This window comes from Lactuca serriola, chromosome 2, assembly GCF_051521515.1.
Source record: "Lactuca serriola cultivar US96UC23 chromosome 2, Lser_US96UC23_V15, whole genome shotgun sequence".
Taxonomy (NCBI): domain Eukaryota; kingdom Viridiplantae; phylum Streptophyta; class Magnoliopsida; order Asterales; family Asteraceae; genus Lactuca; species Lactuca serriola.
Genome location: NC_136409.1, coordinates 26,240,479 through 26,265,059, shown reverse-complemented (window position 1 = coordinate 26,265,059; position 24,581 = coordinate 26,240,479). Strand labels below are relative to the sequence as shown.

The window sequence follows — 24,581 nt, the reverse complement described above, 5'->3', positions numbered from 1 at the left end:
GAAAAAAGTTCTGTGCACAAAATCAGAAATACAATACAACATCCGTGTCAAAAGATGAAAGAGAAAAAAGTTAACTTAGATAAGCTTTTAGGAATTGATAGTATATATAATAGGACCAATCAATTTAAAATTTCAATTTGTTTTATTTTTTTTAGAACGGCAGGCATATATATAAAAAACGAAAAGGCTAGCCAGGAGCTAGGAGGTACAAAGGTCTCAAGAAACCAACACAACAACAAAGGAAAGACCAAAAGAAGCAAACAAAAAAGCAGAAGACAAACAAAAGAAAGAAATAAAAACTAGAAAGGGAAATAAACTAAAATAACTACATCCTGCCATAGCACTCCAAGATTGGATCACAACACCACTCGAGCCATCTAAGCTTCCTTCCCTTCCGATTCCTTGCATTGATCCATAGATGCGAAAATGATTGTACCTCGAGAGCCAAAGCCAATCTTGAGCCGGAGTTTAGGTTTGAGCAGTGAGCCTTGTTGTTCCTGAATCTCCACATTACCCATAAGAACACCAGCATTATAGCCTCATGTATCATTTCCAGTCTATTATGTCCCCTTAATGATTCTTTACAGTTTAACAGCTCCCTACAATTATTTGGATAGTTCCCCAGTAGACGCCACCAGCTACATACCTGCGCCCATGCTTGCTTTGCTATCGGACATCCCACAAAGATGTGATCTACTGATTATGTGGCTTCATGACACATTTGACATAAGTCTGAAGAACTGATACCAAGCTTATTTAAATTCTCCATGCATGGAAGCCGACCGTGGCTGACTCTCCAGGCTAATATGTTTACCTTACCCGGCACAAGCGGGTTCCATTTCCAACCAGCATTACTATAAGGCAGGGACCGATTATCAATATGCTTCCGCAGTGAGGATACAGTATAAACACCCGAGTGATCAAGAGACCATAACCATTTGAATGAACCATCGAGATTTAATGAGCTTTGAAAGAAGGAAAGGAAAGGCACCTGGTCTTTGTCTAAAAATGAAGGTAGGCAAGCTATCGAGCCCCAGCAACTGCTTTTCCTTCTAACAGCCTTAGGACGAGCCACACCACCCTCTAAACCATGAATGGCTTGAATTACCATGGCCCAAATGTTGTCCTGTTGGGTTCTGAAGCACCACCACCATTTACCCATAAGAGCAAGATTCTGCGCTTTCAAACTGCCAATCCCAAAACCCCCTCTTTCTTTGGAAGCTAGAATTTTTTCCCAAGCAACCCAGGCCATTTTTCTTGCTTCCAAACTCCCACCCCAGAAAAAATTCATCCGAGTTCGTTCCAGAGATTTAAGTACTTTTGAAGGGGCCTTATATAGCGAAAAATAATATGAGCCGAGGCTACCTAAAACGGATTTACAAAGGGTCAATCTACCCCCAAACGACAGGGTGGAGGCTTTCCATCTCGAGAGTTTTGCTCGAAATTTTTCGATTATGGGCTTCCAATGAGTTTCACGAACCATCGACACACCAACTGGGAGACCTAAGTAGGTAATCGGGAATGAACCGATCGAGCAGTTAAAGCTGCGCACCACCAACTCCAATTCACAGGACTGGACACCAAGTCCGTAAATTTTGCTCTTTGACATATTAACCTTGAGCCCTAAAGCCAACTCATAACACCGTAATATTCTGATCAGATTTTTCGTGTTTTCCAGCGACCATGAACCCAAAAAAATCACGTCGTCAGCATACTGTAGATGCGAGATTGATGGACCACAGCGAGGGAGCTGAACGCCACTATAAACACCATTTTCTCTTGCCGATTCTAGAGCTACATGGAGACCTTCAGCGGCTAAGATAAACAAAAAAGGAGACAGCGGGTCCCCCTGCCTCACACCCCGCTCCATTCTGAATTCCTTTGTTGCTGCACCATTAATAAGAACCGAGATCCTTGCTGAAGTTAAACATCCACGAATCCAGGCTCGCCATTTATCCCCAAATTCCATTTGTTGCATGATTGAGTCCAAGAAATCCCAACTAATACAATCAAAAGCTTTTTCAAAATCAACTTTGAAAATGAACGCTTTCTTTTTGTTCTTCTTCAACCAGCTAATAACTTCATTGAGGATTAGAGGCCCATCTAGGATGTTCCTATCTTTAATGAAAGCTGTTTGTTCTTTACTTACCACATGGTGGATCACTTTTTTCAGCCGTTCAGCAAGGACCTTTGAAATCTTTTTGTATAGACATCCGATTAGGCTGATAGGTCGGAAATCGTTTAACGTGATCGGGTCCTGGATCTTTGGGATTAGGGTGATAAAAGATGAATTGCATCCTTCATCAATAAGCCCTGAGGCTTCAAAATGCTTGACTGCTAGGTAGAAGTCACTACCAATTTCCTCCCAATGCTTCTTTAGAAAAGCGAAAGAGAATCCATCAGGCCCGGGGGCCCTATCTGAGCCGCACGCCCAAATTGCTGATTTGATCTCATCGATGGAGATAGGGTCTTCCAAGGACTCAATAGCACAGGGGGGCAATTTCTTGAAATTGGAGTTGATGAACTTAGGGCGCGATCTAATAGGTTCCGCAAATCTGTCAGCAAAGTGCTTTAGAACTCTCTCCTTGATATCTACCGGATCAGTGATCTAGAAACCGTTTTCCTTAATACCATTTATACGCTGAGATCTTTTATGTTTGTTAATTAGTCCATGAAAAAAAGCAGTATTCTCATCACCTTCTAGAGCCCATTTAACTCTAGACTTTTGCTTCAGGTCCTTGATGCGCCCGGACTCGATTTCAATGATTTTTTGTTGAGCGTTCTGACGGGCTTTGAGCATTTCATTGTTTATCAGCCCCTTCTCAGCCAAGAGATCAATGTCATTTATTTGGGTTGTAAGCTCATCCAATACCTTTTTCGATCTCCCGATCACCTCCTTCCTCCAAATTTTGATATGCTCCTTTAGGTTCTTTAATTTATTTGCCACCAGGGAGAGAGGAGATAGATATAGCTGACGCCTGGGGCAATTACTGACTGACCAGCCATTACTTAGAATTTTCTACAACTACAAGCACTCGGATAAAAAATGGTTCTGTTTGTTGCAACTCTTTGCATGACACGACAATAATTGAATCTCAGGTTTATGTGTGCTCCTTTGACATTTGACTCAATCTGTTTGCTGCAAGCCTCCAATGATAAATAAATATATAAAAAATAAATAATTATGAAAAAAACTTCCAATTAGGTTGACCGGTGATATTTACTAATTAGTTAGTTCATGATACAACATGCTTAAATCTTCGAAAAACAAAGTGTGAGATTACTCTTATCCTATGACTAATCCTTGGTAATTCCTTCTGATATAGATGGGGGTTTGCAGTCTTTTTTCTACAATCTGATGTTATTATCTTAAAATTGATTATTTCCTATGTTATTTGCTAAGAGGCTATTTGATAGTCGATGATTGAGTTAAGGTGTGATCAATCTAATCGAGTAAGAGGCATTTTAGAGGGAGTATCGAGTCATAGACTTCTAAATATGATATCCGATCCAACCTTTTACCAGACCTAGTAAGAGGCATATCAAACAACCCTTATGCTCATTGAGTATTACAGTATGATCTCTTACCTAAACTGGTTCTTGTTTGTCAATATTGTATGCTTTTCATTATAAGCCTCTTAATCTTATAGTTGCAAACTATTTTGTAAAAAATAAGGCTGGTTAAATAGTAGTCTTAATACATTTGTAAATAACTCTATCCATGATTTCGCATTAGAGTGTATTATGGTCGGCATAATCACCTTTTTCTTGAAAAGTTCTTCAATGTATGTTTCTAATAATGTATCATTTTGCTAATATCATCTCAAAAGGTATTATAGTGAATATAAAGGATCTTTGGCCATCAAGGGTTCTCCATTTTACTTTAGAGTGTGAGTTAACTGGCTTATCTTAGACATCAAGTTCACATAGTCTGATATTTTTCATTTGCCATTTAGGCAAACACAATACATACCAATGTCACAATGGTAAGTATGTTAGTACTGGTATCGTAATTTCACTAAAAATTAATATATATTAGTTAATGTGAGGATTTGTTTGCCTATTCAAGCCAACAAGTCCAAAAGATAAAAGTGTGTTCAGTTATCGCAAACAACCTGACATTGGGTCATAATTCAAAATAATATCAAATAATGAGGGATCATATTCAGTGACCAAGCTTGAAGTTATGATTTTTTTTTTGGCGGGGAGGGGGGGGGGGACAGCCCTCTTTGCTCTATACAAGCTCTGTCCTTGTTCGGTGTTGCCATTAATAAAAAAGGATACATTTTGAACTAAGATTTGGAAAGCGGATAATGAACACGAAAGGGTGGTAGATTTGGGATCCTCATTCATATGATATCTAATATGTCGTACATTGCAACACTAATTTGTAGAATGTTATAACATAATTATAGCCGATAATTCTGTATGCAATTGCTTGGGTATATACATGTTGAAGATTTAACGTTTGATTTATACATTAAGGATGCCACAGAGGAGGTCCGATGTTCTTTAGCTAGACCAAGTTTTGTATCTCATATCAATTGCACAAGAATGCACATCATGTTGATGTATTATGTATATGAGAACTAGTTTTTGAGTAAAAAACAATAAGACCACATAAACATGTTTCATATAAAATCAAACATGAGAGAAGTTTTAATCGGGAGGTACCGAAACAAAGAAATGGTCATCAGGTACAAATGCTGCCTCATCACTTGGATAATTCCTGAGAGACGTTTCTCATTGTCGGGCGAGACTTTGGATCCATGTGAATGCATGCTAGTGCAACATTATAAACACGGGGTATTTCCATTTCAATCCGTCTGTCAAAGGGAGTCACTTGTCAAGTATACTTTCCAAAGTTGCACCTTCCCGGTTTAAATAGTTGAGGGACGTCAGGAGGTCTCTAGGATGCTTCCCTCCAACTATTTCAAGCGCAAGCACTCCAAAGCTATACACATCACATTTTTCGTTCACAATTATGTTGTATGCAAGTTCTACATGTTTATATCAAACGATTGTTTAGTGTAATTTCATCTACTAACAAAGCTAAAGGAATCATTAGAATCTACACATACTTACCTGAAGCAATGTATCCCAAAGTTCCTACGACAATGGTTTGGTCAGAGGAATCAGGGTCGAGCAATCTGGCTGCTCCAAAGTCGGCAACAAATCCTTCCATTTCTTTGTTCAAGAGAATGTTGTTGCTTGATATGTCTCGATGAATGATGGGTGGGCTACAGTCATGATGCATGTATGACAAAGCATGTGCTACATGTTTGATAATGTTTACCCTCATCTTCCAATCCAACATGACAGTGAATTCATTGTCACTCAATGTGCAAAATAGGCTCCCTTTTTCCATGTATTCATGTAAAGATAAGAAAGATAATGTAACACCCGCAGATCCGGGCTAGTCAATTTAGAGGCAATAGGGGTCGAAAATGACTTTTCGACAAAAGATTATTTAGAATAAATAATCTTAACCAAGTTGTAGAATATGTCACAAGGTTTCCGTACATATAAAGAACTTCGAAATCCGAGTTATAACGAAGAAGTTATGGCCCGTCGAAGTTTCACGACGGAACCGGCACGGCACCGGGAAGCGTAAATAGTGAATCTACTATGGAGGACTTTTTAGTCTTAGTTATCTAAACAAAAGTCGTAGAATATGTTAAACCGAGAAAATCCATAAAAAGAACGCCCAAATCTGACTTCGTATGAGGAAGTTATGATTTTTCGAAGATTCGGCTTAGCAGTGTACAGCCCGAAACTCGAATTTTAGTTCGAGCGCTTTTTGGCTTACGTGACCTAAATGAGAGTTGAATATCTCATTAATAGGAACTCAACGGTAAAAAGATAGATGAAAAAGGAGTCCGTATGAAGGAGTTATGAATTCTTCGCGGTCATTTAACAGTCTAAACGCCTCCTACTGTTAAATTTGAGATCGGTCGAGAATTAGCCAATGGAGTCTAAACGAAAGTTGTAGATCTTGATTTTACCTACGCGTGGATATAAAGAACATCGAAAACGGAGCTCGTATGTGAAAGTTATGATTTTTCTAAGTTTGAAGGCTGATACGCGATAGGGGGTGACGTGGCACCACCAGAATTGGACACGTGGCACCACCAGAAGGCCACCACATGGACCAACTCGGCGAGTAGGCCCCCCCTACTCGGCGAGTCCATCAGATTTTTGCACTATAAATAGAGGTGTCGGGTCTAGCCTCTTCTTCACACCTCCCAAACCTTCTTTCTCTCTCTAAACTCTCTCTCTCTAAGCCTCCCTAACCCCCTAAAGCCTAGGGTAACACCCTAGCACGAGGCGGAAGCCCCGGAGCGCCCGACGGCTCCGAGAAAAGAGCCTTTCGGCTCGGGAAACGCTGCTCCAGTGAAGCCCGGTTTTGCGAAAAACCCGCTATAAGTGAGCTACGCCTACGCTAGTTTTAATATAGCTTCTAATTAATTATAGTAACATTATTAGGACCTTGAAATAATTATTTGGGCTATTATTATGAATTATATTGAGTGTTATTTAACGCTTATATAATAATAATAATAGTCAGACTATTAATTTGTCGCGGATATCGGTAGACTAAACAGTGGTGTTGATACTAGGTTTTATCGAAGGAAAGTTGTTTTGAGAGTATCGAAGCGTTGTCCGAGTGTTGAGTCACCACCTATCAGGTGAGTGCATGGTCCCTTTCATCTTACACATAGATATGAAGTATTTTATTATAAATTACGTGCTATGTGCGCATATTGTCTGAATACTTGCTGTCTATGCTAGTGAAAACTTTTTATACATGTTTTAAATGCTGTAAACTGTATAAAGTATTTTATATCTACAAAATATGTTGGGTAAAACATGGGTAGATGAATGATGAGGGATAAAAGCTGAAATAGAGGAACATTAGTAGCATGGACCTAGTGCCCTATAGGTATACATTGGCAGCAGTGGACCTAGTACCCTATAGATGAGCACTGGCAGCTGCGCCACAACCCGTAGATGTTTCAGATCTACGGTAAACGTCCTAGCAGTTGCGCTCTAAGGACAGGTACGGCAGCTGCGCCTAATAGGGAGCCTTATGACCATGACAGTAGCGTTTAAAGGTCAATATCGGCAGAAGCGCCTCATAAAAAATGTCCCAATTCTGGCAGTTGCGCCTAAGTGACAAGATTAGCAGCTGCGCTTGACCAATGTGTCATTGGCAACAATGGACTTCATGTTGTTTCCTTAGGATGATCCTTAGGAATGAATGAACATGAAATAGTTGATTCTTAGGGTAGATCCTTAAGAATAAAGAAGATAATAGAGATGGGTAATTGGGTTAACTGTTTGATGATTAAACATAATAATTATATTATTGTGGGTTGAAAACCCTATGTACTCACCAGGTTTCCCAACCTGACCCACTCAGTTTATTTATATCACAGGTGTTGATACAAGGTCACTCTACACTGAGAGATTTAAAGAGATATAGATCACTACTGTAAATAAATATAAGTTCTGTTTATGCTTATGTTTCTGTATTAACGATGACATCCCAAACGTTTTGAAATGAATAAAATACGTTTCTTCGAAAATGTTTTAATAACGTATTTATCATGTTTTTCTGGGAACAAATTCCGCAACATTTTTATTAAAAGAAGTACTCTGATTTTTATAAAGCATAAACAAAATCGGTCTTTTCTGGCCGTGAAAATGGGGATGTCACAGTTGGTATCGGAGCATTAGTTTAAGCGAACTAGGAATATGGATTTATTTCTAAACTTAAACTTAGAATGCTAAGCGATGATTGTGAGGTGTGAGCACTAGATTATTTTAGGAATTGTGCCTAAGATGCTTTTATGTGCTAAATACTTGTGTCGGATATGCTGTTATTTGTTCGGATCTATGGTCTGTTGCCGACCGGATCTGGAAACCTTATGTGTTTAGGATTCTAAGCGTTTAACTACGATATTAGAACTAGCATATAAACGTTTCGGAGTGATAAGGATGATTTAACCGTCAATCCTAAGTAAAGGTCTAGATTCACCTTATTCGGTGTATAGATCAAGATGGCAAGAACCCGTAGCGGAAACGTGAATGCAAATGGGAACCGAAACCAACCCCCAGTGATTGAGCAAATACCGGTTGTGGTAGCCGCTGCTGAGCCAATAACGATGGCCGGAGTGCAAGCAATGATCCAGGTGATGTTGGATCGTCAAATGGAGAAAACCAGACGTTTGCTCCAGCAAAATCGAGAGGAAGCGACTATTCAGATCGAACGGCCCGAGTTGAATGAAGGGCAGACTGAGGAGGAGAACTACAGTGGGACTGTTGGTCAAGTCAACCCACCAATAGTTCGACAAAACAACCACGATGACGAAGTCGAGAGGAATGGATGCAAGTACAAGGATTTTCTGACTTGCAAGCCATCGACTTTCACTGGAAAGGAGGATCCGATCGGGGTCATGGATTGGATCTCGGAGATGGAATTAGCTTTCATGACATGCGGTTGCAAGGGAAAACAGCAGACCACATTTGCAGTGCGTCAGTTTCGAGGAGGCGCTGTACGTTGGTGGAATACCTTGGGGAAGACTCTGAGCCCCAATGAGCCCCTGCAACTAACATGGGCAGAATTTCTGGTGCAATTCAAACGTAGGTACTGCTCAGCCTAAAATCTGCTAGAGCTAGAAAACCAATTCCTTACCTTGAAGAAAGGAAGCATGTCTGTTGATGAATACACCAACAACTTCACAGAGAAGATGGAGTTCGCATTACGTCTTGTTCCGGATGAGCTGACGAAAGTTGACAAGTATGCAAAAGGACTTCCATGGGAGTACGCGGTGCCAGTGCGTCAGGCACCTACTTTGGAGGCAGCTATCTGGGCTGCCAAGTCGGTTGAGGAGATGATCAAGGGAAGAGCCGCCAACAAGACCGAGGTTGGCGAAAAGAGAAAGTTTGAGGGGTCTGCGAAGCCCGATGAGAGAAGCAAGTCCAGTACAAGGAAGTTTAGAGGAGGAGGGAGTGAAGAAAGATGGTGCGAGAAGTGCAAAAAGAAACACTCTGGAAAATGCGGTGAGGAGGTGACTTGTTTCAAGTGTGGGAAGCATGGGCATTATGCCAACGAGTGTAAATTCAACAAAAGGGTGTGTTACGAATGTAACGAGGAAGGGCACTTCAAGCAAGATTGCCCAAAGAGAGAAGGGGCTACAAAGCCAAATGTGTCGTCAAAACCAAAGGCAAGAGCATTTCAAATGATCCTTGACGAAGCAGCTGACGATGCAAGGAATCAGGAGTAAGGATGGATATATATAGATCGAGTCATGAAGAATCCATATAGATAGTGTCACATGATGTAGTCTATTAGAGGCATAATCTAGGGTGAACTTGAACACCCATGTAATCGTTTCAAGTAATAAAATAAAACCTTCCTTTTGTTATCTACTGTGTTGAATGATTGTGTGATTTGCTACATGGTGACTTGGGAAACTGCGGGACAATACTTGGGACGAGTATGAGTAGGTGTGAATGGTAGTAGAGGCCTATATTACCGGAAGCACAGGACTCATACTTGGATCAGGGAAAGTCACAAGGTTACCAAGAAGCCAGTAATTGATTTCGTTTTATTCAAGTATGTCATTACCATTGTTTCGGTAATGACTAAGAAGATTGTTGTTATCCCGACCCTAGTGGTCATATCACATTGAGTCCGACTACGAAGAGTAGGTTACGTGGTTCAGAGAACCAAGTTTGATATAGCATCCGACTTAAACCAAACGATTAAAATCAAAGCGATCAATAGAAGTATCGCGCTCGTTGGTAGCTAGAAATGCTACATGTTAAAGTATGATTATATCACATTAGAACATGAAGGAAGTCTTAGTCTATTTTAGAATTTAACTCTAAGAGACCTGAGTCTAAAAGTACGATACATGATGATACATCATAATTTGGAGTCTAACCTAAGGTAGAGAGCAGGTGCACGATTAAGTACTGCTTACAGTCAATAAGTCTAAGAGATAGACTTGAAGGAATAAAGAAGTTATAATTATTACCTAGGATGAAGAGATGATGTATGGACTCATTATACAAGCCCTGTTTCGTTGATGATTCCGGGACGTAATCATCCTAAGGGGGAGATAATTGTAACGCCCGCAGATCCGGGCTAGTCAATTTAGAGGCAATAGGGGTCGAAAATGACTTTTCGACAAAAGATTACTTAGAATAAATAATCTTAACCAAGTTTTAGAATATGTCACAAGGTTTCCGTACATATAAAGAACGCCGAAATCCGAGTTATAACGAAGAAGTTATGGCCCGTCGAAGTTTCGCGACGGAACCGGCACGACACCGGGAAGCGTAAACAGTGAATTTACGATGGAGGACTTTTTAGCCTTAGTGATCTAAAAAAAGTCGTAGAATATGTTAAACCAAGAAAATCCATAAAAAGAACGCCCAAATCTGACTTCGTATGAGGAAGTTATGATTTTTCGAAGATTCGGCTTAGCAGTGTACAGCCCGAAACTCGAATTTTAGTTCGAGCGGTTTTTGGCTTATGTGACCTAAATGATAGTTGAATATCTCATTAATAGGAACTCAACGGTAAAAAGACAGACGAAAACGGAGTCCGTATGAAGGAGTTATGAATTCTTCGCGGTCATTTAACAGTCTAAACGCCTCCTACTGTTAAATTTGAGATCAGTCAAGAATTAGCCAACGGAGTCTAAACGAAAGTTGTAGATCTTGATTTTACCTACGCGTGGATATAAAGAACGTTGAAAACGGAGCTCGTATGCGAAAGTTATGATTTTTCTAAGTTTGAAGGCTGATACGCGATAGGGGGTGACGTGGCACCACCAGAATTGGACACGTGGCACCACCAGAAGGCCACCACATGGACCAACTCGGCGAGTAGGTCCCCCCTACTCGGCGAGTCCATCAGATTTTTGCACTATAAATAGAGGTGCCGGGTCTAGCCTCTTCTTTACACCTCCCAAACCTTCTTTCTCTCTCTAAACTCTCTCTCTCTAAGCCTCCCTAACCCCCTAAAGCCTAGGGTAACTCCCTAGCACGAGGCGGAAGCCCCGGAGCGCCCGACGGCTCCGAGAAAAGAGCCTTTCGGCTCGAAAAACGCTGCTCCAGCGAAGCCCGGTTTTGCGAAAAACCCGCTGTAAGTGAGCTACGCCTACGCTAGTTTTAATATAGCTTCTAATTAATTATAGTAACATTATTAGGACCTTGAAATAATTATTTGGGCTATTATTATGAATTATATTGAGTGTTATTTAACGCTTATATAATAATAATAATAGTCAGACTATTAATTTGTCGCGGATATCGGTAGACTAAACCCTAGTGATGTTGATACTAGGTTTTATCGAAGGAAAATTGTTTTGAGAGTATCGAAGCGTTGTCCGAGTGTTGAGTCACCACCTATCAGGTGAGTGCATGGTCTCTTTCATCTTACACATAGATATGAAGTATTTTATTATAAATTACGTGCTAGAGGCAATAGGGGTCGAAAATGACTTTTCGACAAAAGATTACTTAGAATAAATAATCTTAACCAAGTTTTAGAATATGTCACAAGGTTTCCGTACATATAAAGAACGCCGAAATCCGAGTTATAACGAAGAAGTTATGGCCCGTCGAAGTTTCGCGACGGAACCGGCACGACACCGGGAAGCGTAAACAGTGAATTTACGATGGAGGACTTTTTAGCCTTAGTGATCTAAAAAAAGTCGTAGAATATGTTAAACCGAGAAAATCCATAAAAAGAACGCCCAAATCTGACTTCGTATGAGGAAGTTATGATTTTTCGAAGATTCGGCTTAGCAGTGTACAGCCCGAAACTCGAATTTTAGTTCGAGCGCTTTTTGGCTTACGTGACCTAAATGAGAGTTGAATATCTCATTAGTAGGAACTCAACGGTAAAAAGATAGATGAAAAAGGAGTCCGTATGAAGGAGTTATGAATTCTTCGCGGTCATTTAACAGTCTAAACGCCTCCTACTATTAAATTTGAGATCGGTCAAGAATTAGCCAATGGAGTCTAAACGAAAGTTGTAGATCTTGATTTTACCTACGCGTGGATATAAAGAACATCGAAAACGGAGCTCGTATGTGAAAGTTATGATTTTTCTAAGTTTGAAGGCTGATACGCGATAGGGGTGACGTGGCACCACCAGAATTGGACACGTGGCACCACCAGAAGGCCACCACATGGACCAACTCGGCGAGTAGGCCCCCCCTACTCGGCGAGTCCATCAGATTTTTGCACTATAAATAGAGGTGTCGGGTCTAGCCTCTTCTTCACACCTCCCAAACCTTCTTTCTCTCTCTAAACTCTCTCTCTCTAAGCCTCCCTAACCCCCTAAAGCCTAGGGTAACTCCCTAGCACGAGGCGGAAGCCCCGGAGCGCCCGACGGCTCCGAGAAAAGAGCCTTTCGGCTCGGGAAACGCTGCTCCAGTGAAGCCCGGTTTTGCGAAAAACCCGCTATAAGTGAGCTACGCCTACGCTAGTTTTAATATAGCTTCTAATTAATTATAGTAACATTATTAGGACCTTGAAATAATTATTTGGGCTATTATTATGAATTATATTGAGTGTTATTTAACGCTTATATAATAATAATAATAGTCAGACTATTAATTTGTCGCGGATATCGGTAGACTAAACAGTGGTGTTGATACTAGGTTTTATCGAAGGAAAGTTGTTTTGAGAGTATCGAAGCGTTGTCCGAGTGTTGAGTCACCACCTATCAGGTGAGTGCATGGTCCCTTTCATCTTACACATAGATATGAAGTATTTTATTATAAATTACGTGCTATGTGCGCATATTGTCTGAATACTTGCTGTCTATGCTAGTGAAAACTTTTTATACATGTTTTAAATGCTGTAAACTGTATAAAGTATTTTATATCTACAAAATATGTTGGGTAAAACATGGGTAGATGAATGATGAGGGATAAAAGCTGAAATAGAGGAACATTAGTAGCATGGACCTAGTGCCCTATAGGTATACATTGGCAGCAGTGGACCTAGTACCCTATAGATGAGCACTGGCAGCTGCGCCACAACCCGTAGATGTTTCAGATCTACGGTAAACGTCCTAGCAGTTGCGCTCTAAGGACAGGTACGGCAGCTGCGCCTAATAGGGAGCCTTATGACCATGACAGTAGCGTTTAAAGGTCAATATCGGCAGAAGCGCCTCATAAAAAATGTCCCAATTCTGGCAGTTGCGCCTAAGTGACAAGATTAGCAGCTGCGCTTGACCAATGTGTCATTGGCAACAATGGACTTCATATTGTTTCCTTAGGATGATCCTTAGGAATGAATGAACATGAAATAGTTGATTCTTAGGGTAGATCCTTAAGAATAAAGAAGATAATAGAGATGGGTAATTGGGTTAACTGTTTGATGATTAAACATAATAATTATATTATTGTGGGTTGAAAACCCTATGTACTCACCAGGTTTCCCAACCTGACCCACTCAGTTTATTTATATCACAGGTGTTGATACAAGGTCACTCTACACTGAGAGATTTAAAGAGATGTAGATCACTACTGTAAATAAATATAAGTTCTGTTTATGCTTATGTTTCTGTATTAACGATGACATCCCAAACGTTTTGAAATGAATAAAATACGTTTCTTCGAAAATGTTTTAATAACGTATTTATCATGTTTTTCTGGGAACAAATTCCGCAACATTTTTATTAAAAGAAGTACTCTGATTTTTATAAAGCATAAACAAAATTGGCCTTTTCTGGCCGTGAAAATGGGGATGTCACAGATAAGATCTGATAGTTTGTTATAGTTTTAAATATATTGTTGTATTATCATCGGATTCTTAATCATAGGATCTTCAGTTGTATATTCACGTTATATAATGAGATCGATACCCAAGAGGGTCATTAAGCCAAATACAGTTTCTAACTTGGTAACAGAGCTGAAAATCCTTCGTTAAACCATAGTTCTCATCCGACTCTTTTGGTCTCCTTCCAAAGAGTATCTCTTTCTCTTCTTCAACATGTCGGCACCGGTGAAATCCTCCATTATCGCTACCGCCGTATCCTGCAAATTAACCCGCACCAATTTCCTCCTATGGAGGGCACAAGTAATCCCGATTCTAAAGGGAGTTCAGCTCTTTGGCCATCTAGATGGCACTACACCGGCGCCTCCAGCCAAAATAATCACAAGTACCAGCACCACAGGAAAAGAAACAATCGAGCCGCCAAAAGAATCTCCAAACCCAGAACACGACACCTCGGTAGTTCAAGCTCAAACAGTAATTGGGGGTCTTCTGCCTTCCATGACAGAAGAAGTTCTTCCTCAGTTGATCCGCTGCACTGACACTGCTCAAAAATTATGGACCACCCTTCTCACCATGTTTTCCACTCAGCATCGTGGAAATTCTATCGAGATTCGCACTCAACTCTCAAATACAAAAAAGGGATATTGTCACACCCCCAAAACAAGGATGGCGGAAACTTCTGGAGGTGGAGGACTTCATGTAGAGTATCACAACGAGTATAATAGTGCTCAAAGTAAATACAACCATCATAAATATTATTGAAAAAGTTACACCAAAGTATATGTTTACGTGATTCAAATCAATTACATTATGATACAAAATGAACTGTTTGACGATTTATCGTCCCATCCTCAAAACCCTGTTGATTTCCTGTTTCACTGAATTCCTGAGAATACAAGTAGTTTTGAAAAGTGTCAACACAAAGGTTGGTGAGTTCATAAGCTTTTGACAGTAAGAGTTTGAAAATCGATCTTTGTAAAGAGATGTATGTTACCAAGAAAAATCCAATATTTTCCTGATAAAAGTTATGTGGTCCTAAATACCAGGACCCAAAAATGAACAAGTATTTGTCATACTTAAAGATATAAAAGTGGTTTCAAATTTGCGTACAAACCCTTTCTGATTTGAGAAAACTCCCGTAATGAATGGTGTGTAGTCTTAAATACCAAGACCAAAAATATACAGCAATATATGTAATTATTGATATAAAAAGTGATTTTAAATCGACATAAAACCCTTTTTGATATGAAGGCGTACAAGTATTTTTCCATACTTAAAGTGATTTCAGTGAGCTAAATCGACATAACTCGTTAATTTATAGTTAGAACCCGTAAATCTTATGATTTGTTAATACCACGTGTGAGCTATCATAACCATACTTAACTTAGACGGCCTTGTAATGCGACGATCTTCAGGCGTCGCCGATAAATGACACTTCACACCCCAGACCTGCCGGTCTAGCTGTTGCAAGCAGCTCAGGTGTGGGTTTGTCAGACCCAATATAGATCTATACACAACTATCACGTTCTCCCTACAAGATACTCTGGTTACAATTTACAAGACTTTTTGAATTGGTTACTTTGGAAGTAACCCGAAGCGAATGACTCACAAATTTATTCATTAACAGATTTACGTGAACTAAACTGAAAACTTTTGGTAAATAAGTTTGAGAAGTAAATGATACATAAACTATATCTATTATAGTTTATCCAAAACGTTTGTAATGTATAAGAACTCTTTTATGAAAATGCATTAGTGTTATGAATCCATAAACTATGCTTATTATAGCTTAATATACGTGTTCTAAATGAATGAATAATCTTATCATGAATGACTAAGTTTCAGTTTATGATGATAAACTAACAAGGAAACACATTCAATATTTAGAACTTATTGTTATACACTTTGTTCAACATAATACAAAGTGTTATGAAAGTTATAAGCTTTTAACTAATTTTTAACCTTTCTGCGCTGTTTTAGAAAAGTCATAGAAAAATCATACGAAGTCGAAAACTAAATCCGTAAATTCTGAGAGTTCCCAAAATGTGTCTAGTTTACTCATGATTTTTAATGACTTCCAACTTGAGTGAAAAAGTTCATAATCACAGCCTGGTCTGGATTGATGTTTGAAATAGTAGGCAGTTTTGTAAAAATCACCATAAATTGTAGAAAAATCGTATGGAGATGTGCAAGTAGTCATTTTAAAGATAAGAACTGGAACTAATTACACCTAAAACAGTTTTGAAAAAAAAATGTTTAAGTTGCCCAAAACAGTCCGTGAATGGAGTCCAACTTTTCTGATGAAAGCTGTTAGAAATGTTTAGTTAGGTTCTTAGTGTTTTAACTTGTATTCCCCCCCTAAAAACTTAAGAAAACATGAAAATGTAAGGGGTATGAACTCACCTTAGGTGATTTCAGTAGATGGATGGTGGAGAAAAGAAGTGTTCAACTCAAGAACACTTTGGGAGATTGCTTGAAGATTCAAAGATCTAACACCAATAGGATGGAGTTTGTGTAAGATATCTATGATTTGAGTAGAAGGAAGTGAAATAATCATATGGAGGATGTTAATACTTACCAAAAGTAGAAGAAAACCTTGGAGTATAGCCTTGAATCTCGAATTTTAAAGAGAGAAAATGAGAGAAAATGAAGTTTGTTCTTGATGGAAGAATGAGAGGAAATAAAAGAAATGTGAGGAGATAGGAGGGTTTTCTTACCCTTAACCAAGTGTGTGGCTAAAAAATGGTCGGAAAAGTACCATGAAATGACTAGGTATGGGCTGATGGTGAATAGTGACATGGAATGGGTATGGGAGTGGTTGTTTGTGTCATAGAATAAAGAAAAGTCAACACTCCACCTCTTGTACTTCATCCACTCTTCTTGGATAAGGTTTATCCCCAAAAACGTGGATAATTAGAATATATGGGGCCTTATATGTTAAAATAAAGTTTTGGGTGAAAATCTCGCGTTAAAACAATTAAAAACGGAGCTAAAAGGAAGTCGTAGTCGAAAACCGGAAAGAAATCGAGACCTCTCGATCCTGGCCGGAGGTTCAGTTCCTTCTGGTGTTGGGCCGAAGCGAAACGAGGCGAAAGAGGGTAAGAGAGAAATGGAGCAAAATAGACCGAAATGAACCGAAGGTTCGGTCCGAAGGGGAGGGTTCGGTCCCTTATGCGGGGCTCGGTCCGAAGGGAGGGTTCGCTTCTGATGCCTTCGCTTCTAACAAGTTCGCTTCTGACAGGTTGGGTTCCTAAGAGGGGTTTCGGGTCCTTAAGAGGGTTCGGCTCCTTAAGAAGGGTTTCGGGTCCTTAAGCCTATTTTACTCGTTTTTACCCCTGTTTTAAGCCGTTTTTGACCTGGTTAAGGGTCAGGATGGCTCGAAAGACTATAAAAAGTTTAAGGAACTTTTGAGAGAGATTTGGGAGAGATTTGACATTCTTGGAGAGATTTCACATACAAAAAGAGATTTGGGAGAGATTTGACATTCTTGGAGAGATTTCTCATACAAAGAGAGATTTGGGAGAGATTTCACATTATTGGAGAGATTTCTCATACAAAGAGAGATTTGGGAGAGATTTGACATTCTTGGAGAGATTTCTCATACAGAGAGATTTGGGAGAGATTTCACATTCTTGGAGAGATTTCTCATACAAAGAGAGATTTGGGAGAGATTTCACATTCTTGGAGAGATTTGGGAGAGATTCTAGATAAAGAGAGATAGAGTGAAAACGATTGAGAGAGGTTTCGTGTGTGACATTTGTGAGTGTTTGGCTCCGCAACGCAAGATCCGTGAACCCCGTTAAGCCAGGTTTTAGGATCTTACACACTCCCGATGAGTATGCAACATTTTTTTATTGTTTTTGTTCATTGTTTAGCACTAAGGCTAAGGCAAATTAAACACACAAAATTTCCAAGTGATGTTTTCTTATTAAAATAGTGAGTTATACAGTAATTACATAACACAAACCTTAATATACAAGGTTTAATTGAGTTGACCGGTTTGACTTGATGACTTTGTTCGAATTAGACTTGACCCGAATTTGACTATTGTCACATATATCTAAGTGCTGTAGAGTAGTACCAGAAAATGACTGGTTTTGCAGATACCATGGCAATCATTGGACAACCAATGAATGATGAAGAGGTAATTGGCTATATACTGGTAGGATTAGGGCCAAGACATGGCGACTTGTTCACCGCCATAACAGTCCTCAGCAACGAAAGGAAAGTCACGCTTCCAGAGTTCTACTCATATTTGATTGCACAAGAGGCTCAAGCCACTGCCATGGGAAGCATAATGGAATTTTCGTCCTCTACCAATAATGTCACACACCAAGAAAGTAACAACAACAGTCCCTCACCTTTTCGCAATTATAACAATTCAAATGGGCACAATAACTATAATCATAGAGGAAATTCTCTAGGAGGAAGCTATCGTGGACGAGGTAGGGGGCGTGGTCGTGGAAATAGGGGACCCCGCTGCCAAGTGTGTGGTATACCTGGCCACACAGCTCTCACTTGCAGAAATCGTTTCAACCACTCGTATCTGGCAAAAGATTATCGTGGGGAAAATAGCGTGACCTCCGCGGGGTACCATCCAGAACCAAATTGGTTTATTGATTGTGGAGCAACAGACCATCTGACTAATCAGCTTGACCGTCTCACTGTCCAAGAGTGTTATCACGGGAAGGATCAAGTCTAAGTGGAAAATGGTGCAGGTTTGTCTATTTCACATGTTGTTCAGTCAATAATTCCCGGTTTAACTAGACCTCTTTATCTCAAAAACGTTTTACATGTCCCACATATTAGCAGAAATCTTTTGTCCACTCAAAGGCTTATGGCCGATAATCATGTATTTACTGAACTTTATCCTAATGTTTTCTGTGACAAGGACATAGCAACGAAGAAAATCATCCTACTAGGTAGGAGCAAAGGCGGGCTCTATCCACTTCCCATCAGTTGCTCTAGAAATCTTCCTCAACGTCAAGGTCTATCAAGTGTCAAAGTCTCTCGGTCTCAATGGCATCAGCGTTTTGGTCATTCCACTTTAGCAATTGTCAAAACAATTTTAAATTCAAATAAGTTAGGATATTCGTTTCATAATGAGTCTTTAGTTTGTGATGTTTGTCAACGTGGAAAAAGTCATCAACTTTCTTATAGTAATTCAGTTCGTGTTTCTACTTTTCCTCTTGAACTTGTGCATACTGATGTTTGGGGTCCTGTCCAAGTTTCTAGTGGGGGTTTTAAATATTATGTTATTTTCTTGGATGATTACAGTCGATATAGTTGGATTTATCTTATCAAAAACAAATTTGATGTTGAATAAGTATTTTATAATTTTCAAAAACATGTTGAACGACTCTTAAACACCAAGATTCGTAGTGTTCAATCAGACTGGGGCGGAGAGTGTCAAAGGTTGCATTAGTTTTTTCAAACAGTAGGAATCACACATCGTGTGTCCTATCCTCATACATCCTAACAAAATGGAATAGCAGAACGGAAACACCGCCATATAGTTGAAACGAGCTTAACTCTCTTAGCTCAATCATCCCTTCCTTTTCGTTTTTGGGATGAAGCCTTTCTAACTGCATGCTATCTGATTAATAGGATGCCTACTCGAACAATTGGAAGTGTCACCCCTATTAAATAGTTTCTAACTATCAATCATGACTGTTCTTTTCTTCGAGTCTTTGGTTGTGCCTGTTGGCCATGTTTAAGAAAACACAATACATGAAAACTTAGTTTTAGATCTACTCTGTGTGTTTTCTTGGGTTACAGTTATATTCATAAGGGTTATAAATGCCTAGATAAATCCACTGGTCGTGTTTATATCTCTCAAGATGTCAATTTTGATGAGAGTTGTTTCCCTTATGCTTCAAACAATGGCCAAATTCGTACTTCTCCTACGTCCCATCCAGTCTTTTTTCCTCAAATGAACCGGCAATTACTAATGACCACATATGAAAATATGACTTATCTCTTTTGCTAGATAATAATTGTGATGCAGATGCAGTTCCAGTTAAGTTCTCTCCCGCTGCACAAGTGACTTCCTCCTCACTACCAGCACTAGCACCAACATAGGTTTTGCGTGAGCAGCCACAAGAATTCACATGTTCCTCAATTGCATCTGAAGCCACTCCGCCATCAACATCAGCATCATCTGCTCCAACTCAGGAACCGCCAACACCACCAGCTACAGTGGCTTTCGTCCCTCTGTCTCCTACATCAGCTGCCATACCATCCTCACCTAGTGCCATGCCTTCTCCGGTTCCGCACACCCCTGAAGCCTCTCCTCCTAGTATGACCATGCGTGCACGTGCTGGAAAATTCTTCCCTAAGAAATTCACAGATGGGACCATTCCTTATGATCTTTCTAAACGAGCCTTCTCTGTTTGCACTCCCACTTCACATCGAGTTGCAGTGACTGATCCTAATTGTAAGGCTGCCATGGAAGCAGAATTTACAGCATTACAGTCAACTCGCACTTGGGTTCTTGTTCCTAGACCCACTGGTGTAAATATTGTTGGGTGTAAATGGATTTTTAAGTTAAAACAAAATCCAGATGGTACCATTGATAAGTACAAGGCTCGCTTGGTTGCTAGAGGCTTCACACAGCAGTATGGAATTGATTATCAGGATACTTTCAGTCCCATTGTAAAGCCTACCACAATACGACTTGTTCTCTCACACGCTGTCTCACGTGGGTGGCATCTCCGTCAAATAGATGTCAATAACGCATTTCTTCATGGCATTTTAAAAGAAGAAGTATATATGCAACAACCTCCCGGCTTTGAAGACTCTAAACATCCTCAACATGTGTGTAAGCTTCGCAAAGCTCTTTATGGCCTCAAGCAATCGCCTCGGGCTTGGTTCTCATGATTGCGTGACAAGCTTTATTTTCTTGGGTTTCATTCTTCTAAGGCAGACACATCTCTTTTTTTTTCTCCATCAAAAGGATGTCACTGTCTACATGTTGTCTATATGCTGGTGTACGTTGATGACATTGTTATTGTGGGTTCATCTCAAGTTGTTGTTGACAAACTCGTCAAGCACTAAGCTCTTCTTTTCCTATCAAAGATCTCGGGAAGTTACACTATTTTCTAGGAATTGAGGTGCTTCACAATTCAGGGGGAATCACATTGTTACAGCAAAAGTATGCCTCTGATCTGTTAAAGCATACTAATATGGAGAATTGTAAAGCAGTCTCAACTCCAATGCTGGTCACAGACAAGCTGTCGCTAAATTCTGGAAAACAGCTCAATGAGAAAGATACGTTCAAGTATAGGAGCATGGTTGGTGGTCTGTAGTATCTTACTTTAACAAGACCCGATATTTCTTTTCCAGTCAACAAAGTCTGTCAGTTTTTGGCCAAACCCACAGATGTGCATCTCGAAGTAGGAAAGAGAATATTAAGATATATAAAGGGCACGATCAATACAGGGCTTCATGTTCGAAAGACCACCTCCACATTGTTAAGTGTGTTCACTAATGCAAATTGGGCAGGTTGCATAGACTATAGACGATCCACTGGCGGTTTAGCAATATTTTTAGGACCCAACTTGATTTCATGGAGCTAGCGAAAACAACCGACAGTGTCTAAATCAAGTACCGAGGCGGAATACAAAGCTTTAGCAAATGGGACAGCAGAAGCAATGTGGATTCAATCAATACTCAGAGAGTTAGGTGTCAAACAAGCTCGAGCCCCGATTCTATGGTGTGACAACTTAGGAGCTACATATTTGACTGCTAATCCAATGTTTCATGCTAGAACAAAGCACATAGAAGTTGATTTTCATTTTGTTAGAGAAAAGGTAGCAATGGGGGCTTTAGATGTTCGATTTATATCCTCAAATGATCAATTGGCAAATGGTCCGACTAAACCCACAACTCGAAACATGTTGGAGAAAATGAGATACAATCTCAACCTAGTTACGCTCAAGATTGAGGGGGAATGTAAAGATAAGAAATATAAGATCGGATAGTTTGTTATAGTTTTAAATATATTGTTGTATTATCATCTGATCCTTAATCATAGGATCTTTAGTTGTATATTCACGTTATATAATGAGATCGATACCCAAGAGGGTCATTAAGCCAAATACAGTTTCTAACTATTCGTAAAAGGAAGTTGCAATTGTTATGCAAACAAAAACCATAGTGTTTCACAATGTTTTTGTGCCTTAGGTTGGTTAAGACTTGGATCTCGTTCTTGAAACTCTTGTTGCTTGGCTTCAAACCGATGGAGTTTCTTCAAAGCAAATGTTTTACCGTTAGGCAGTTTTGCTTCATATACACTTCCATAGCCACCGGTTCCAATGCAATATTTGAGATCAAAGTCCTCTGTTGCCTTGACGAAGTCGTCGAATGCAAGTGTCCCATCGTAATTCAATATCGAGCACACATCTCCATGTATTTGTAGTTCATGCTGACTTTTCTTGTGGTAGCCTTTTTATAACGGTAAAGCACATAACTAATCACTAAGAAACAAAATCCAACAATCATCGGAAGAAGAATCTCCAAAAGGAGGATGGATTTTTGTTCTTTGGAGGGCTTGCGTAGAAAGCCAGTTTCTGTACAATATCCCAAATAAAGCCTAGACATGTTTAGACTATAGTACTCCAACCATAAGAAATTCGAACAGTTAGCTGCTTCTCCAACAAAAATATTATCACTAAGGTCCAGATACCTTGAACGGTAGCAATTAGCTAATCCATTGTAACCAGTCAGGAAATTATGAGAGAGGTCTAGTTACTCTAATCTACACGGATACCGAAAGGATACATTCCCGGACAAACCGTTTGATGAAAAATCAAGGTGAGAGAGTCTTGGCAAGTTTCTGAATTCGAGATGAATCACACCAGAAAGATGGTTATGATTAAGGTCGAGTTGTTTTAAGTACCGATATTCCATATGTGGAGGAATGGGGCCACTGATGTTATTCATACTAAGGTTCAAAATTATCAGTTGGCTTAAAGAACCCATAGCTGAGGGAATTGGACCTTGAAAAAGATTGTCACCGAGGCTCAACGTTTCTAGCTTTTGCAGATTACCAAGTTCCTGTGGAATTGCTCCTCTTAATTGATTTTTGCTAACATCCAGATATTTTAAATTTCTGAGATTCCCCAACTGAGATGGGAGGGTACCAATGAAACGGTTACCTGAAAGTGCAAGGTGTTCTGATCGGGTGAGATTGACCATGGAAGCAAAAGATTGAAGGATTGGACCTGTCAACTGATTGTGGCTAAGATCCAAGAACTTCAAGTTCTTGAGACTCCACAACTGAGATGGGAGGTTTCCGCTGAAATAGTTAGCTGAAAGGTCAGGGTGTTCTAATTGGGTGAGATTGACCATATAATCAAAAGATTGAGGTATTGGACCAGTCAACCAATTGTGGCTAAGATCCAGAAACTTCAAGTTCTTGAGACTCTGAGATGAGAGGTTTCCGCTGAGATAGTTGCCTGAAAGGTCAAGGTATTCTAATCGGGTGAGATTGGTAAAGAATAAAGGCAATGTATCTATGTAATAATTCAGCGTGAGAGAAACATAGGTTAGATTTCTGAGCAAGCCAATCTGGTGTAGGTTATTTCCTTCAAGAAAAGTATCTGAAATTTTTAGCATCTCGAGGCTCGGAAATGAGGAAAAGGTTATGTTGATGTTTATTTGAACCACACTTCCGTTGTTGCAAGTGAAGTGATTCCAACCATTATAACAATCATACACACCTTGAATATAAGTAGGACACGGGGATGCTAACCTGAAAGAAAGCATCATGAGCATGGTTAACGTGTGCACGGGAATGCTAATCTTGGAAGAGGTGTTCCGCATTGTTTGATGATTACGAGAATCATTTTATGCAAATCGAGACTATAGAGTTTTAGAGTCAATTGAGATGAGGACACAAAGTCAATACTTGTTTTGTTATATTTTTTCTAAGGGGTTGATTCTTCCAGGGTTCCTTTTCTCTATCCACATAATTTTATAGTTGTAAATGGACCATTATACCCTTCATTTAAGTTTCGAGATATTGAATAGAAAAAAGATATTTATTTTTTCCAAAAGACCAACTGCAATCTACAGCAAGTAATCCTTTAGCCCTATATTCCTCCTCCGGCACTGCAATTCCTAAGACCTCTTATTCTTTTTCTTCTGTAAGTGTTTGATTCTATTAATTCCAAAGATAATCTTCACAACGTATGATATATATGTGTTTAATTTTGTTAATTCCCAGTGTGCATGTTTCTTAACAAGCCTCACAGATTCATTCTGTCAATATTCTTTAACATTAATGTCTCTCTCTAAAAGAATATTTGTGGGAAGCCTATAATAGCTGTCATTTTATGCTTCTTCATCGTCTTTTCACGTGAAAATCGTTAAAATTAAGGAAGCTCTACCACTATTCATCCATAAGTTGGAACTGTTAACTCTAAATCCCTCCCTACCCTCTATGATTATTATTTCGTTGAACAACTTGACTACTAGAATATGGAACTTATTCTCCATTGTTTCTGAAACTGAATGTGCCGGTAAAAATAACTTGACGAAGATTCTATTAGTCAATAAAATAATATAGTGTATATATATATTCCCCTAGATTATTGTATTTGATCATTTCCTTATTATAAGGATTCGTTGTTGTATTTGTATATATACCCTTCATCAATCAATGAGATAAGCTAGGATTATCCTCTGACATTGAAAGCCAGGTTACATAAAGTCGTCTTGTACTACAACTGTGGCTTACCCTATGACATTGTGGTTTCTTTTATCAACCA

The 24,581-nt window shown here is 39.4% G+C and overlaps 1 pseudogene; it reads right to left on the bottom strand.

The window, feature by feature from the left end:
• Window positions 1-377: 377 nt before the first annotated feature.
• On the bottom strand, window positions 378-23,636 carry LOC145089082 (uncharacterized; annotated as a pseudogene).
• Window positions 23,637-24,581: the final 945 nt, after the last annotated feature.